Source organism: Typopeltis vanoorti, chromosome 9 (genome assembly GCF_054136105.1).
Source record: "Typopeltis vanoorti isolate ZY-2024b chromosome 9, IOZ_Tvanoo_1.0, whole genome shotgun sequence".
Classification (NCBI taxonomy): Eukaryota; Metazoa; Arthropoda; class Arachnida; order Uropygi; family Thelyphonidae; genus Typopeltis; species Typopeltis vanoorti.
In genome coordinates, this window is record NC_143557.1 from 4,211,377 (window position 1) to 4,226,893 (window position 15,517).

Genomic DNA, 15,517 nt, shown 5'->3' on the forward strand with positions numbered 1-15,517 from the left:
AGGCTGGGATATCATTAGTGCTTGGGAAATTGTGAAGGAATATTTGGTAGCAGCAATGGTAAGCTGTATTCCACGAGTGAAGAAGAGGACACAATTTGGAGTAAAGTGGATGACAAACAATATTAAACAGGAATTGCATGCAAAAAATAGGTTATGGAAGAGATATAAGGAGACAGGTGAAGAGAAGCTGCATGAAGAATATAAGACACAGGCCAGAAGAGTGACTAGTGTGGTAAGGAAAGCGAAACTGGAATATGAGAGGAGATTGGCCCTAAGATCCAAAGAAAATCCTAGGGAATTTTTTAGCTATGTGGCTAGTAGGAGGAGAAATGAGTGTGGAAGAATGACATTGTGGGATAAAAATGGGAATAGAGTGACTGATGCAGAGGACATAGTGGAATTGTTCAATGAACACTTTATTGGAGTATTTCATCCTAGAGGAGTCAGTTTTAATGCTAGAGAGATAGGGCTGGTTCGAGGTTTAGAAGTACAGGAGGAGAGTGTGTTTCAGATACTGAGTACTCTGGATGTCAGTAAAGCTGTGGGACTGGATGGTATTTCACCTTGAGTTTTGAGAGAATGTGCTAGGGAACTGACAGTGCCTTTAACCTGGCTTTTCAATGAAAGTCTGGCTGTGGGAAAGGTGCCCATGGAATGGAAGGAAAGTAAGATAGTGCCATTGCATAAGGGCAGTAGCAGACTGGAAGTGTTTAATTATAGGCCAGTTTGTGTGTTGTCATCAGCAGTTAGTAAGATTTTGGAGAAAGTAGTGAGGGACCATATACAGCATTGGGCAGATGAGGGTAATGTTATCATTTTCCTAGACTTAGCAAAGGCATTTGACAGGGTGCTACATGATAAGCTGATATTCAAGTTGCAGCACATAGATCTGGATGTCAGATTGGTCAACTGTGGTCAAATAAATGCGAGTATCAGTTTAATGCAGCAAAATGCAAGGTCTTGAGGTTTGGGACGCACCGATGGGATTCTGCATACTCTATGGGAGGAGTAAAACTGGAGGAAGTAGGAGAGACAAGAGATCTGGGATTGATGATTGATAGAAACCTGAAATTTAGGGGACATATTGCAAAGGTAGTGAACGTAACACAGAGGATTGCGGCAATAATGAGAAGGACACTGACCTGCAGAGATAAAATGGTTATCATTCCATTATATAAAACTGATCAGACCACACTTAGACTATTGTTCTCAGATCTGGTCCCCAGGATTTGAAAGGGATAAATTAACTGTGGAAAGGGTACAAAGGCAGATAACAAAGATGGTGTCAGGACTGTACAATGTTAGTTATGAGGATTGGCTGAGGGAGTGTGGACTGCAGAGTTTGGTGGATAGAAGAAGGAGGAGTGATACGATTGAGACTTTTAAACTGTTGAGAGGTGGTTACAGGGTTGACACCGGGGAATTCTTTTGCTTGGCTGAACAGCGGGAAGGAGTCATGACAAAGAGCCATCCCTGGAAGTTACGAAAGGAAACTGTGAGAAAGAGAGTGAAGAGTGGTTTCTTTGCATGGATGGTGGTTGAACCATGGAATGCATTGCCAGATGGAGTGGTGAGAGCAAGAATGGTCAATGCATTTAAGGAGTGGTATGATAGACTGTGTTTCCTAGGAGGGACCTCCCTCAATGAGTCTTTTGACTCCATGAAGGCCTGAATAAAAATGATACTAGAGAAAATGGTTAATGCCAGACTTTTCTGGTATTTAGAAAGCAACAATCTTCTCTCCAGTACACAATGTGGTTTCCGTAAACACCGATCAACTTTAGACCATTTGGTTCGTTTAGAAACGTATAAGAGATGCATTTCTGAAGCAAGAACATCTTGTCTCAGTTTTTTTTGACATGGAAAAAGCTTATGACTCAGCCTGGAGATATGGCATATTAAAAGACTTCTATAACCTAGGACTCAAAGGACACCTCCCTATATTTATTAAAAACATTCTGTCCAGGCAAACTTTCCAAGTCAGAGTGAGAAATACGTTATCTCGACCATATCATCAAGAACAAGGTGTTCCCCAAGGCTCTGTCTTAAGTGTAACCCTTTTTGCTATTAAAATTAACTCAATCACTGAACAGCTTCCTCCCACTGTAAACAATGCTCTATACGTTGATGACTTCACAATTTACTGTCACTCTCGTAACACAAGGTTAATTGAAGGTCAACTTCAGAAAGCACTTGATCATGTCTCTCTGTGGGCTCTTAATAATGAATTTAGGTTTTCAACAGAAAATACAAATCTGAACTAAAAACGGGACATACTGTTATTCCAGTAGCTACAGAAACCAAATTCTTGGGACTCATCTTTGACAGAAAACTTACATTTCTAGCACACATTCGTCAACTAAGAGAAAAGTGCAAAAGAACTTTGAACCTCCTTTGCACTCTATCCTCTACTGAGTGGGGTGCTGATCAAGCTTCATTGCTCCATCTTTATCATGCACTTATACATTCAAAGCTGGATTATGGGTCCCAGGCCTATGGTTCTGCAAGACAGAGTAACCTACGATGGTTGGATTCCATCCATCATCAGGGTATACGGATAGCTACTGGTGCCTTTCGCACATCACCCACTCAAAGTCTCTATGTTGAAGCAAATGAACTGGCTCTATCACTTCAACGGAAACAGTTATCCCTTAATTACGCCCTAAAAATAAAATCTCTCCCAGATCACCTTACATGGAATAGTATCTTCTCTCTTCATTGGGAAGCTCAATATCACACACATCAAATTACTATACATCCTCTTGGTATGAGTGTTAAAGAAACCGTGCAAGCTGTTAGTATAAATGTTGACAACATTAGCTACACTAAACATAACAGCATTCCTCCATGGCAGGTTTACCCACCATCCTGCAACCTCTCACTTTGTCAGCTACAGAAATCCTATACCCCATTATCCATTTACCTGCAATTGTTTAATGCACATAGAGCAGCACATGCTGATTTCTTACCCATCTATACTGATGGTTCAAGAAATAATACCTCTGTTGGCTGTGCTGCAGTATTTCCTGACATTATTATCTCAAATCAGATCCCACCAGACCATGGTCCCCACAAGGGTGGGTCTGACAGGGCTCTAACCTGGAGGCCCAGAATGAGGGGGCCCGTATTGTCGGGTCGGGCAGTTAAGTGAGACTAACAAAAGACAAAAAGAAACTTTATAAAATATGAATGAATATGTGCCGAGAGAGACTACTAACTTTTGCAATCATTTCCAACCCATTATCCATCTTTTAGACTTATGGTTATTCTTCTGAACTTCCCATTTGAAAGGATTTACTTTAGCTTTCAGTTTTCGTTCGCCCATCTCACTTTCTATGCTCACCATCGTTTCAATGCTGATGGCGTGCCGACGTTACCGGCACAATACCCTACCGGTGCTTACATTGCGTATGCTACGGATGCTGAGAGAATTTTATTTTATTTGTAAAAGAGAAAGCTTTATTTGATAGTTTTAGTCAGTTAAGATGATCTCAAGAAACTGAACATTTTCTACAAAATTCTTTATTTGAAAAGAATTTCTCTTATTTGAATTAAACGTTTGCTAGTTAGTAAGTAAAAGAAAATATAAAGCTTTTTTAGTTATGATTTTTTTGTATGAAACAAACTTAATTATTATTTCTTTTCAGATCATACAAATTTGAGATTTTAAAAATATTTAAATAAATTGCTCTCAAGCAAGCAAAGACATTCTAGTTAAATAAACAAAATCCCAATATCTGATTCAAAGTACAAACATAAGTCAGGAGCTCAGAAGAGGAAACTTAAATCCGAGGGAGAATTGAAAGCATCGCGAGGTCGTCCAATCATAAATTTTTCAAATCTGAAACGTAAAAGACAGTTCCCAGTACTGATCATAGTGAAAGTGGTGATAATGTTTGTGACATTGAAATCTAAATAGAATATCAGTGTCAAATCGAAACTCATAAGGCAGTCGAAAGTCAAGCGACTGTTACATGTAAACCTCTTGCAACTGAAGAAAAGGCCACAAGTGAAAAACCTGCAGAAGGAGTGACTATGGAAGAATATAATACAGTTGCTGCTTTAGTTGCAGGCCTTGTTGAAAAATCTGATATAAAATATGATGACCCTAGTACTTGTCGCAGAGTAAGTTCAAATAACACGGCAAGAGATAGTACGAACTATCAGCTTTCAAGAAAAGATTTATAAGGAATTGCCAAGAGATCTTAATGGTAAGAAATTTCAAGATTCTTTGCTCTATACAAAAACGAAAGATGAAAGAACAAGAGAACATTTTCAAAGAGAATGGTTAACATGGGGTGTATCGGAAGAAACTCTTTATTTTCTACCATGTTGTATTTTTTGCGACTCTAATAACAAAAACTTAGGCAGTTTAGCCCAAGAAGGATTTTCGCATAGAAATAAGCCTTGAAAAAAATTGAATGATATGTTGCCTCTTCACGAAAATAGTACTGAACACAGAGAAGAATATCTGGCTTGGAAATCCCTTTTGCAGTCATTGAAAGGACATGGAATCGATAAAGACTTTACAACTAATTCAATATGAAACAAATAAGTGGAGAGCACTTCTGCAACGGATTGTAAACATAACATTATTTTTATCATCCAGAGGTTTAACATTTCAAAGAGAGAACACGAAGATATGCACACTGCTTGTCATGGAATTCGCAAAATGAGTTTATTGGCCTTTGCGCAGGCAAAGTTCTGCAAACTATTCTAGACCAAAGAAGAGATGCAATTTATTTTTTTACAGAATAACAGTAAACCCAACATCAGATATCTCCCACAATGAACAAAACTTCCTAATTCTCAGATGCATATCACAAAACCAAGACCCAAACGAATTCGAAATCAATGAACGTTTCATTGAATTCATGAACTTCTGGAAAAACAGGAGAAAAATTAACTGAAGAAATACTTGCAACTCTGGAAAAAACAGTATACCTCACGAAGATTGCTGTTCACAAGGCTACGACAATGGCGCAAATATGCGTGGAAAAATAAGCGGCATAAAAAACTTCTCATTTTACAAAAGAACAATAAATGTGCCTTATTTTCTCCCTGTGTAGCACATTCACTAAATCGGGTAGGAGTCAATGCTACTCAAATCAACCCAGATGTTATAACATTTTTTGGGAATATAGAGAGCTTCTACTCTTTCTTTGCTCACAGTCCTGCACGCTGGGAAGTACTGAAAAGACACATACCACTATCTCTTCAAAGTCTTTCAGAAATGAGGTGGAGTGAAAGAATTCAAGATTTGTGCCCAATTGTTAAACATTATCCCGGTACTTGCTGTGTTAGATGTCATTCTCAGAGAGATGGACACAGAATTGACTCCTTCAACACTGAACACAATTAAAGGCTCGAAAAAATATTTCAGATCTTATAAAGGTATGTTAATGACAATGTTTTGGCACAAAATATTAGCAAATATTGACAATAAGAACATTATTATACAAAGTAAAGGAATATCTCTTGATGTTCCTTTACTTTGTATAATAAGTAAAGGAATATCAAGTAAAGGAATATCAAGGAAAGTCGAGTCCACACTTATAAGATATAATTAGCACACAAGAGATACAGCACTTATGTGATTCATGGGAAAGTGTTGTCCAAGAAGCAAAAGTAGTTGCTGAAGCAATCGGTGTGCAACCTCAATTTTGTGAAAAGGGAGAAACTACTGTAGAATCTGAACAAGATTTCAAAATTTTCGTAATTTATCCAGTATTGGATTTAATTATTATTGATTTAAAAACAAGGTTTTAAGCAGCAGATAATATACGTGAATTATTGTCACCTATTTTAAATTTCCACAACTTTGATGATGGTCAACTTATCGCAAAAGCAGAAAAACTTGTGAATATATATGAAAAATATCTGTCAGAAGAGTTAGTGAATGAAATTCTTCACCTTAAAAGTATTCATAGGATAGTTTTTGGCACAGAAACACGTCTGGAGAGACCTCTGAAAGCAATTTATGACAAAAACCTGCAAGGTATATTTGCCAATATCTGCCTCGCCATTAAACTATTTTGCATAATACCGGCTACTGTTTCTTCAGCTAAGAGATCATTCAGCAGACTGGCCAATTCATTGAGAACATGGCAAAGAAGCACAAGTAGCCAAGAAGGACTTAATCACCTAGTAATTTTGTGCATTGAAAATGATTTGGCTAAGCGAGTTGATTTTACTGACATTATTATTGATAAATTTGCGTCGACAAAAGCTAGAAAATATACAGTGAAGTAATTTTGAATATTATTATTAGTTTGTATTATATAGATGTTGGTAGTTTTTTAAATAAATATTACTTTTGTGTTATCATTTAAACTAATTGATCCTAAATCCTGTAGACTGTATAGCAATGCGTTGTTCTTAACCTGAGCGACAGGTAGGGGGCCCGCCAAAAATCCTGGCAGGCCCCTGGGCCAAAAATACTGGCGTGGGGGCCATGCACTAGACTGTAGTCATTATACAGCAGAGTTACATGCCATTCAGCTTGCACTTATCCATATAAAAGAAAACTTCTACCAAAAGTGTATAATTTATACAGACTCATTGAGCTCTTTACAGGCTATCTCCTCTCCTATGTATAATCCACATCCAGTACTTTATGAGGTGCTACACCTGTTTCACAAAATGAAAATACTTAATTTTGATGTTTAGTTCTGTTGGATTCCCAGCCACATCAGAATTAAAGGAAATGAGGCTGCAGATGCAGCTACTAAATCAGCTCATACCTTCTCCACATACTGTTTGACAGTTCCATATACAGACTACAGACAGCTAATAAGATCAAAGCTAATTGCTCGGTGGGAGTCAACATGGCAAGAAGCATTAACAAACAACCTATATAACATTAAACCTGAAATTAAACACTGGCATTCTATGTCAACGTACAAAGAGAAGGAAGGAGGTTGTTCTTGCTAAGCTCTGCATAGGTTCCAGTCACCTTACACATTCTCATTTACTGAGAACTGATGACCGTCCCATATGTGAAAAATGCAACACACATCTCACTACTCATCATATTCTGGTAGATTGTCAAAAATTTACACGATAGAGGAATGAAATTTTCACCTATCTAACCAAGCCATATACACTCAGGGAAATGCTAGTAGACTCAGACAAATTGCAGGATGTTTTAAATTTTTTAGAAAGAATTAATTTGTACAAACACATTTGACTATAAATTTGTTCATATGTAAATGCTGTTTTGCTTAACTTTTATACATACATATTATTCATTTTGATTGTTAATATTTGGTCCTTTTTTATACTAAATATGAGACATTTTCTTTGAATTTTATTGGACCACGATTCTTTATAAACATATGTACATAATCTACCAGTTTCGCCAGCTGGAGTCTGTCTGGCTTCTTCAGGATGAGAGTGGTTACACTAACATTAAATGCTACAACAGAAGAATGCAGTAACGCCCTTAAAATCAGTTTAAAAAAAAATTTGAAAAGGACGCGTGACATTAAGAGCATAAAGCGTGGAGACTTAATCATTGTTAGTAGATCTCGTTTTACAGTTTTTCGCGTAATTCAGTTCTGCTAAACATAGTGAATTTATTAAGCTTTTCCAAATGTCTTTTAATATCATGCCTTGATTTCTAGTGAGATTGTCTCCTGTCTGGAGTACCACTGCAGCCTTCGTTGAAGTTTCTACATTTGAAATCTTCTTCAATGTACAGCATGGAGCCCAATCAATGGAATGGTTCGAAATTGAGAAATGATGGGCTAATCCTGAGGTGTCTGTTCTGTTGTTGTTGACATCTCCAATATGTTCTTTTTATTGGATTTCTAGGCTTCGTGATGTTTGGCCTACATAATTCAGTTCACAGGAACATGGGATGTTGTACACTCCTGCGTATTTGTAGAAAGCAATCCTGTCCTTAGGAGATCTTAACATGTGCAGTGTAGTTAAAACAGGTTTAAAGGCAACCCTGATGTTGAAAGACTTCATGATTTTTGCTATTTTGGTGGAGACTGAGCCTGCATAAGGTATGACAACGTGTACTGTGTCATTTGAGGTTGTCGCTGTGGGTTGTTTCTATAAAGAATCTTTTGAAATAAATTTTGTGGATAACCACTTTTGGATAGCATTTTTGATATGAGTGAGAGCTCATCAAGTAGATCTTTTTCTTCCGTGATGATATTTATTGCTCTGTTTTTGAGCATATGTATGATGCTAATTTTTTGTGCATAATGATGAGTAGATTTAAAATGAAGATAACGTCCAGTGTCTGTAGGTTTGTGGTAGATTGTGAGCTTGATGTGTCCATTATCCTGTTTTTTTACTAATATGTCCTAAAACGGTAATTGATGGTTGTTTTCTAACTCTAATGTGAACTTAATTTTTTGGTGGAAAGAATTTGTTTTTTGAAAGAACTAGTGTAAGGCATTTTCCAAGTGCTGAAGAAGCCAGCAGACTCCAGCTGGCGAAACTGGTAGACAATTATGAACATATGTTTATAAAGAATCATGATCCAATAAAATCCAAAGAAAATGTCATATTTAATACATATTATTCATGGTTAAATCTGACCAATTATGTATTACCGTAGGCCTTGATCTTGTATATTCGTATCACCCTGCTGTAATTTTGTTAATATATAAATACCATAATGCTAAACTTAAATTTTATGCATATATGCTGTATATAATAATAATTCCTTTCTGACTCTAAGTATTAGTATAATAATACTGAGTTAGGAGTGATGAGACTTTCTCCACCTTTGCAACAAGTTGCCCAGTGTTGTATACCTTACCCCAGTCCTGAAGATACTTTCAGGCTCAAACTTTGTTTGCTCACACTTGGATAAAGGATTAAACTAAACTTATTATAGTCTAACCAAGTGAAAAATAAACTCCCAACATCTTTCTCTGAATCCGGAGTAATTTAATAATAAGGTTGTATATCCTTTGGCAACTCCTACAGGTTGGAATGACCTCTCATTGCTTCTGCCTTGGTGTCTCCACTACTGGGCCTGGCTCACACTGACGAGACCTCAATAAAGGTCGAAACCGGTATGGGTAGTGGCCCTTGCCTTAATGCATAGCATTACACATATCCGCAAGGAGATGTGCTTTGCATTATGGGAGATACTGAGTTAGGAGTGATGAGAGCTTTCTCCACCTTTGCAACGAGTTGCCTGGTGTTGAACTACCTTACCCCAGTCCTGAAGATACTTTCAGGCACAAACTTTGTTTGCTCACACTTGGATAAAATATTAAACTAAACTTATTAGTATAATAATGTTTGTTGTAATCTTACTACATGTAGATACTGCTTTTCTTGACTTGTTTTGTATATACATATGTTAACCTGTACTGTTATCTATTTATGTACTGCTGAAACCTCTGCAGTAATTTTGTTTATATGTAGATACTGCATTGCTAAACATACATTTTGTGTATGCATCTTATTTACTACTTTATTTTTTGAATAATCATGTACTGCTGCAGGACACCTTGTCTATTTGTGTACCTTCTAATAATTCTATTTATATGTATTGGTAAATTCAGTTTAGACTACATTGCTAAATTTAATTTTCATCCATGCATATTATATAATAATCACTTTTTGCCTATTTTTGTACTGCTATAAAAGCATCTATTATAATTCTACATATATGTAGATACTGCATTCCTTGGCTTAGTGGTTCGTATTTTGTGCATTAACTTATATTGTTAATTATTTTTGCACTACTGTAATAACCTCTGACCTTGTGTGTTGCTGTGCCTCTGCAGCAGTTCTGTTTATCAATAGATGCTGCTTTGCGGAACTTTATTCTTTTACAGACATATTGTTTACAATTTTCTGTAAATGCTAATGTTGTAACGTTTAGTATGGCACGGTATGACCTTTGTAGTTTTTGTGCCAAATAAACTATAAACCAACTCCTTGGCCAGACTTTCATTGAAAAGCAGGTCAACGGAGTTGTCAGGTTCTTTAGCACATTCTCTCAAAATCCATGATGAAATCCCATCCAGTCCCACTGCTTTATTGACTTCCAGAGTACTCGGTATTTGAAATACACACTCCTCTTGCCTTCTGAACTTCAAACCTGCCCTATCCTTCTAGTATTAATATACCTACCTCTCAATGATGAAATACTCCATTAAAGTGTTCACTGATTAACTCCACTATGTCCTCTGCATCAGTCACTCTATTCCCCAATTTTTATCCAACAATGGTCATTCTTCCACAATCATTTCTCCTCCTACTGGCCACATAACTAAAAAATTCCTCAGGATTTTCTTTGGATCTGATGGCCAATCTCTTCTCATATTCCAGTTTTGCTTTCTTTACCATAACTAGTCACTCTTTTGGCCCGAGTCTTATATTCTTCGTGCATCTGCTCTCCACCTCTCTCTCCTTATATCTCTTCCATAACCTCTTTTTAACCTGCAGTTCCTGTTTGATATTGTTTGTCATCCACTTTACACCAAATTGTGTCCTCTTCTTTAGTCATGGTATACAGCTCTTGCTTTTACTAAATCTTCTCCTTCTCTCTTCCATCATCTATGTAGATGATGATGATGAGGCCGAATGAACTCTTTCCACTTCCATCTATCCCTGGAGAGTCTGAACAATTCTGTCCAGTTTGGTGTCACTTGTTGTGATTTGGTTTTCAGGTCCTCTTTTATTTTTTTTTATCCATCTAATTCTGGGCTACCCTTTGGCTCTTTTACTTTCCATTGTTGTCTTCAGGGATTTAGTTGGTAAACTTTCTGTTCCCATTCTGGTTACATGGCCAAACCATCGCAGTCTTCTTTCTTGAATTTTGTCTATTATTGCTATTTCTTGTTTTAGTCATTTCCTTATGTCTTTGTTTCTTAGTTTATCCAGCAGAGATAAACTAAGAAATATAGTCCAAGTCTAAGTATAGATACTCCAAGTAATCTTCTTACCCAAACCATTTCAGTAGTTAATAATTTTTTCTCTTCAGCCTTTTTGAGATTCCAGCATTCACTTCCATAGAGGAGTATTGGAAGGACCATTGTCTCATAGATTTTTACTTTTGTTACTTGCTTGATGTCTGTTGACTTCCATATTTTATTAAGTCGTCCAAAAGTTTGGGATGCTTGACTGATTTGTTTGTTTATATCTTTTGTAATTTCACCACTGTATTCAATTACTCCTCCGAGATAGGTGAAGTTTTTTACCTGATCTAGATTCTTACTATCAATTTCAATTTTCAGATTGGTGTTTCTTTTTCCTATTTGCATAGTTTTTGTTTTGTCTATATTTATGTTTAATCCAAATTTTATACATGATTTTATCAGAAATTCATTGTAGATCTTCTTCCATGCTTGCAAGTAATGCAATGTTGTCTGCAAATTTTAAATGTGTTATAGTTTTCCCAATATATTTTGATTCTGGAGTCTTCTTTGTTTAAGGCCTTACTGGTTGCTTCTTCCAGTGTAAGATTGAACAGGTCTGGTGACAGTAGAACTGTTGGTGGAACCAGTAGATTCTTTATTACTCTTATGGTTTTGTTGGGAATTCCAAATTCTTTCATAGTTTTCCACAGTTCTCTTCTACGAATCAAATCAAATGCTTGACAAAAATCTATGAAATTTATATAGCAACTTTGGTTGTACTCTAGTGTCTTCTCTATTAGCTGTCTTAAGGTGAATAGCTGATCAATTGTGCTTCGTGCTGGCTTTTAATAAATATTCCTTAAAAATTTCCCAAGCACTAGTGATATCTCGCCATTCCAATTGGCCCCCCCAAAGAACTGCCCCAAGTTGATATCTAAGACTATTATAGTCACCTGCCTTACAATTCCACATACACTCTTCTTTCCTTGATACTCCTGCATGTCTTCCAAGTCAAAACCCCATGGTCACTCTCTCCAAGTGGGGCAGAGATGCCATCTCAGTTATTATCAGCTATTCTGATACTATGACCAAATCCAAAAGTATTGAACCTCATGTTCCATCTGCTACATGTTGCCTAAGACATTTACCCTCAAGAATTCTAAAAATTCCATTCCCTTATTACTACATTCAGTTTCCTATTCCTAATTTATACTGCTGTAGTTAAAATCTCCCATAACAATCATTCTTACGCACTTGCCAAGTTCAACCACCTAAACAATAAATAAACTGGTTTGTGGCAACACCCCATTAAATATCCTCTCTTGCCCACCTCTACCTCACACCATATACTTTCAAAACCATTAGTGTCCTTGCCATCCAAATCCTCCACTCAGAGAGGACATAAGTCATCACTTATCATAAGCAGTACTCCACCACTGCATTTTCCTTCCCTATCCTGTTGAAATATGCTGTACCCTGCTACTTCTATTCCTGTTAGTATATCATCATCTTCCGTGAACTACATCTCAGAGATCACAATAATTTTTGGAACGGCTAATGCAATCAGTGCCACCAATTCATCTCCTTTATTTCAGATACTCCTGGCATTAGTATAAAGAATAAAAATGTCACTGTTTCTATACCTATCATTATCCCCTCCAGACTCCACTGGATTCAGCATTACCTGATGTATTCTCCCTTCTCCCAAGCACCTACTCCCACAAGAGGCGACCCCTGCACCGACCCTATTGTGTATGTATAAAAAAATGGATACATAACCTAAGAAGTTAAATTTTATACACTGAGTAACATCTAAAAAAATTCAAATATTATCTGAAAAGTTGGCATTTGACTTACCCTCATATCAACCATTCACTGAGCCATCCTTGTTAGAAGTCTTTGAATTGTATAATCCTGTAGAAGCATCACCTGTACAAAGAAACTAATTTTCAATATATAATTTTTTCCTTCATTATTTTGTAATTCTTCTTTCCCACCACTCAATTAGTTCTTAACTAATTGGGAGGTATTAATTACTAATTATATATATACACACACACACACACACACACAACTCTTATGAACTCAAATTTAAAAAACATATATAACAGCAACCTGAATAGGTTTGCTCATCTGACAGCACAGATGAGGATATTGATTTATTTTACAAAGATCTGACAGAGACGATAAAAACAATAACAAAAAAAAAAAAGTATACTACTTATTGAAGGAGACCGGAATGCCCAAGTTATAGAAAATGATGGTCGGGAAAACATCATGGAAAAATATGGTTTTGGAGAAAGAAACAAACGAGCTGAGAAAATATTAGAATTTGCTGTGGACACTTGATGATCTGTAACACAAGATTCCAGCAAAAGGAGTGTAGAAAATGGATGTGGTGATCAAATTATGGGAAAACCAAGAACATGATCGATATGATTACAATTAAAAGAAGATGGATAACATCAGTACAGAACTTTTCAAGGAGCGGATATAGATTCGAATCACAGCTTAGTGATTGCAAACATCAAGTTGAAATTAAAAATAAAAATATAAATCCCATCATCAGAAACGAAGAGATACAGCAAGAAGGTACAGAACAGTGTTAGAGGAGAAACTAAAGTGTGAAAAAAGAAAAACATTCAAATCTAAGAGTGAAAAGGAGTAACGAAGACAATAGAAAATGCAGCTGAAGAAACAGTACCACAAGAAGAGATCAAGAAGTGGATTAGACAGGAAACCCTGAAATTAGTACAGGAGAAGAAGGGATACATCAGAACAAATAGAGGAGCAATAACAGAAGAAAGTATGATGAAAAAAGCAGTCAGAATGGATAAGATGAAATGATTAGAAGCTCAATACAATAATATTAAACAGCAGCATGGAGCACAAAACTAGGGAGGTGTACAGACGATTAGAACCATTAATAGAAGAAGGCAACCAAAACAGATCACAATTAAAGGCAAAGTATTGATGAATTAAGATGCGTCAAAAGGCAAAGTATTGATGAATTAAGATAAAATTGTACAGCAGTGGACAAGATACTATAGTGAGCTATATGAAGAAAAACTAAATTTAGATGAAGTTGGGAAATTGATTGAAGAATTGAAGCAGATATCACCAACAGGTAATGAGTATGACAATGGACATTTTAAGAGGAGAGGTAGAAAAAGCAATAGGATAGCTAAAATATGAGTCGTGGTAATGATAATATCACTGGAGAAATGATTAAATATGGTGGCGAAAGAATGGTTAGAGAAATGCACCAACTATGTAATATGGTATGGAAAATGCCAGAGGAGTGAGTGAAATCGATATTAGTGACATTATACAAGAAAGGAAATAAGCTAGAATGTAAAAATTATAGAACAATTGCTTTGACAAGTAACCAAGGTAAGGCAGTGATGATGATATTGACAGAAAGATTGAGAACACAATTGGTCGCATACCTTGCAGATAAGCAAGCAGAATTTAGGAAAGATAGAAGTACAATTAAACAGATTTTGACAATGCAGTTAATAGCAGAGAAAGCTAGGAGAAAAAACATATATACTTGATTTGTTGATTTTCAGAAGGTATTTGACAGCATCAACCAGAAAGTGGTTGATGCTGTCAACTTTCTGGTTGGTACTGTAAGAAAGCAACATCCTATGGAATTGACAGAAAACTAATATCCATATTAAAAGATGTTTATAAGAATGCAATGGCAGCAGTTAGAATAGGTGAGGATTTGGGGAAATGGTTAAAAACAAGCAGAGGTTTTTAACCTCTGCTTGTTTTTAACCATTTTAGCAATTTCCCAATTAGACAGGGGGATCCAATATCACCAAGCTTTTCATTGTATATTTAGAAAGAGCAATAGACAAAGTGAAGAAAGATGCAAAAGGAATATCAGTACACAGAATGAGAATTAACAAACTGAGATTCACAGACCACATTGTTATTATTGAAGAAGACAAAAGAGAACTACAAAAAACATTGAAACTATTAAATGAGGAAGGGAAGAGATTTGGACTTATGAACTTGGAAAAAACAAAGACAATGGTATTTGGTGAGAAGAACATGAAACAAAAGATAATACAAGTGGATGGAATTGATATATAAAATGTAGAACAATTCACATATTTGGGAAGTAAAATGACATATGAGAGACTGTAAAAGAAAAATAAAGATCAGGATTGTAAAGGGAAGAATAAATCTGAAGGCCATGGATAACATCTGGAGAACAAAGGTGATCAACCTACAAGCAAAATTAAGAGTACTAGAAACATGCATCTTTAGCAATGTATTATATGGATCTGAAACATGGGTTATAAATAATCGAGAAAAAGAATTTTCGCATTTGAAAGAACTTGTTACAAGTAGAATAGGATGGATACAGAAAATTGCAAATGAAGAACTCTATCGGAAGATACGACCAAAGGATAATTTAATACAGAAATTATAGGCCGAACAATGAAAAAACGAATTTATAATTTCAAAATTATTTTTATTTTTCAACAATCTCCCTTAATACACTTATTCCAGCAATGCTCCAGCACCATTATCCCATCCCTGTGGTGATTCTCAGTGAGATCTGCAAAATACTCTTCTACAGCTGCAATCACCTCTTAATTTGAAGAAAAATGCTGACCAGCAAGGAAGAGTTTTAGTTTCAGGAAGAGATAGAAGTCAGAGGG

General features: G+C 36.1%; 1 protein-coding gene across 5 annotated transcripts in view; it reads right to left on the minus strand.

Moving 5' to 3' along the window:
* LOC150102853 (eukaryotic elongation factor 2 kinase-like) overlaps positions 1 to 15,517 on the minus strand; it is a 389,384-nt gene that overhangs the window by 338,477 nt on the left and 35,390 nt on the right. For all 5 annotated transcript variants that reach the window (XM_090397538.1, XM_090397535.1, XM_090397537.1 and 2 more), the window contains exon 2: positions 12,696 to 12,767. The gene's annotated coding sequence lies outside the window, so the exon portion shown is untranslated. The remainder of the gene's footprint in view (positions 1 to 12,695; positions 12,768 to 15,517) is intronic.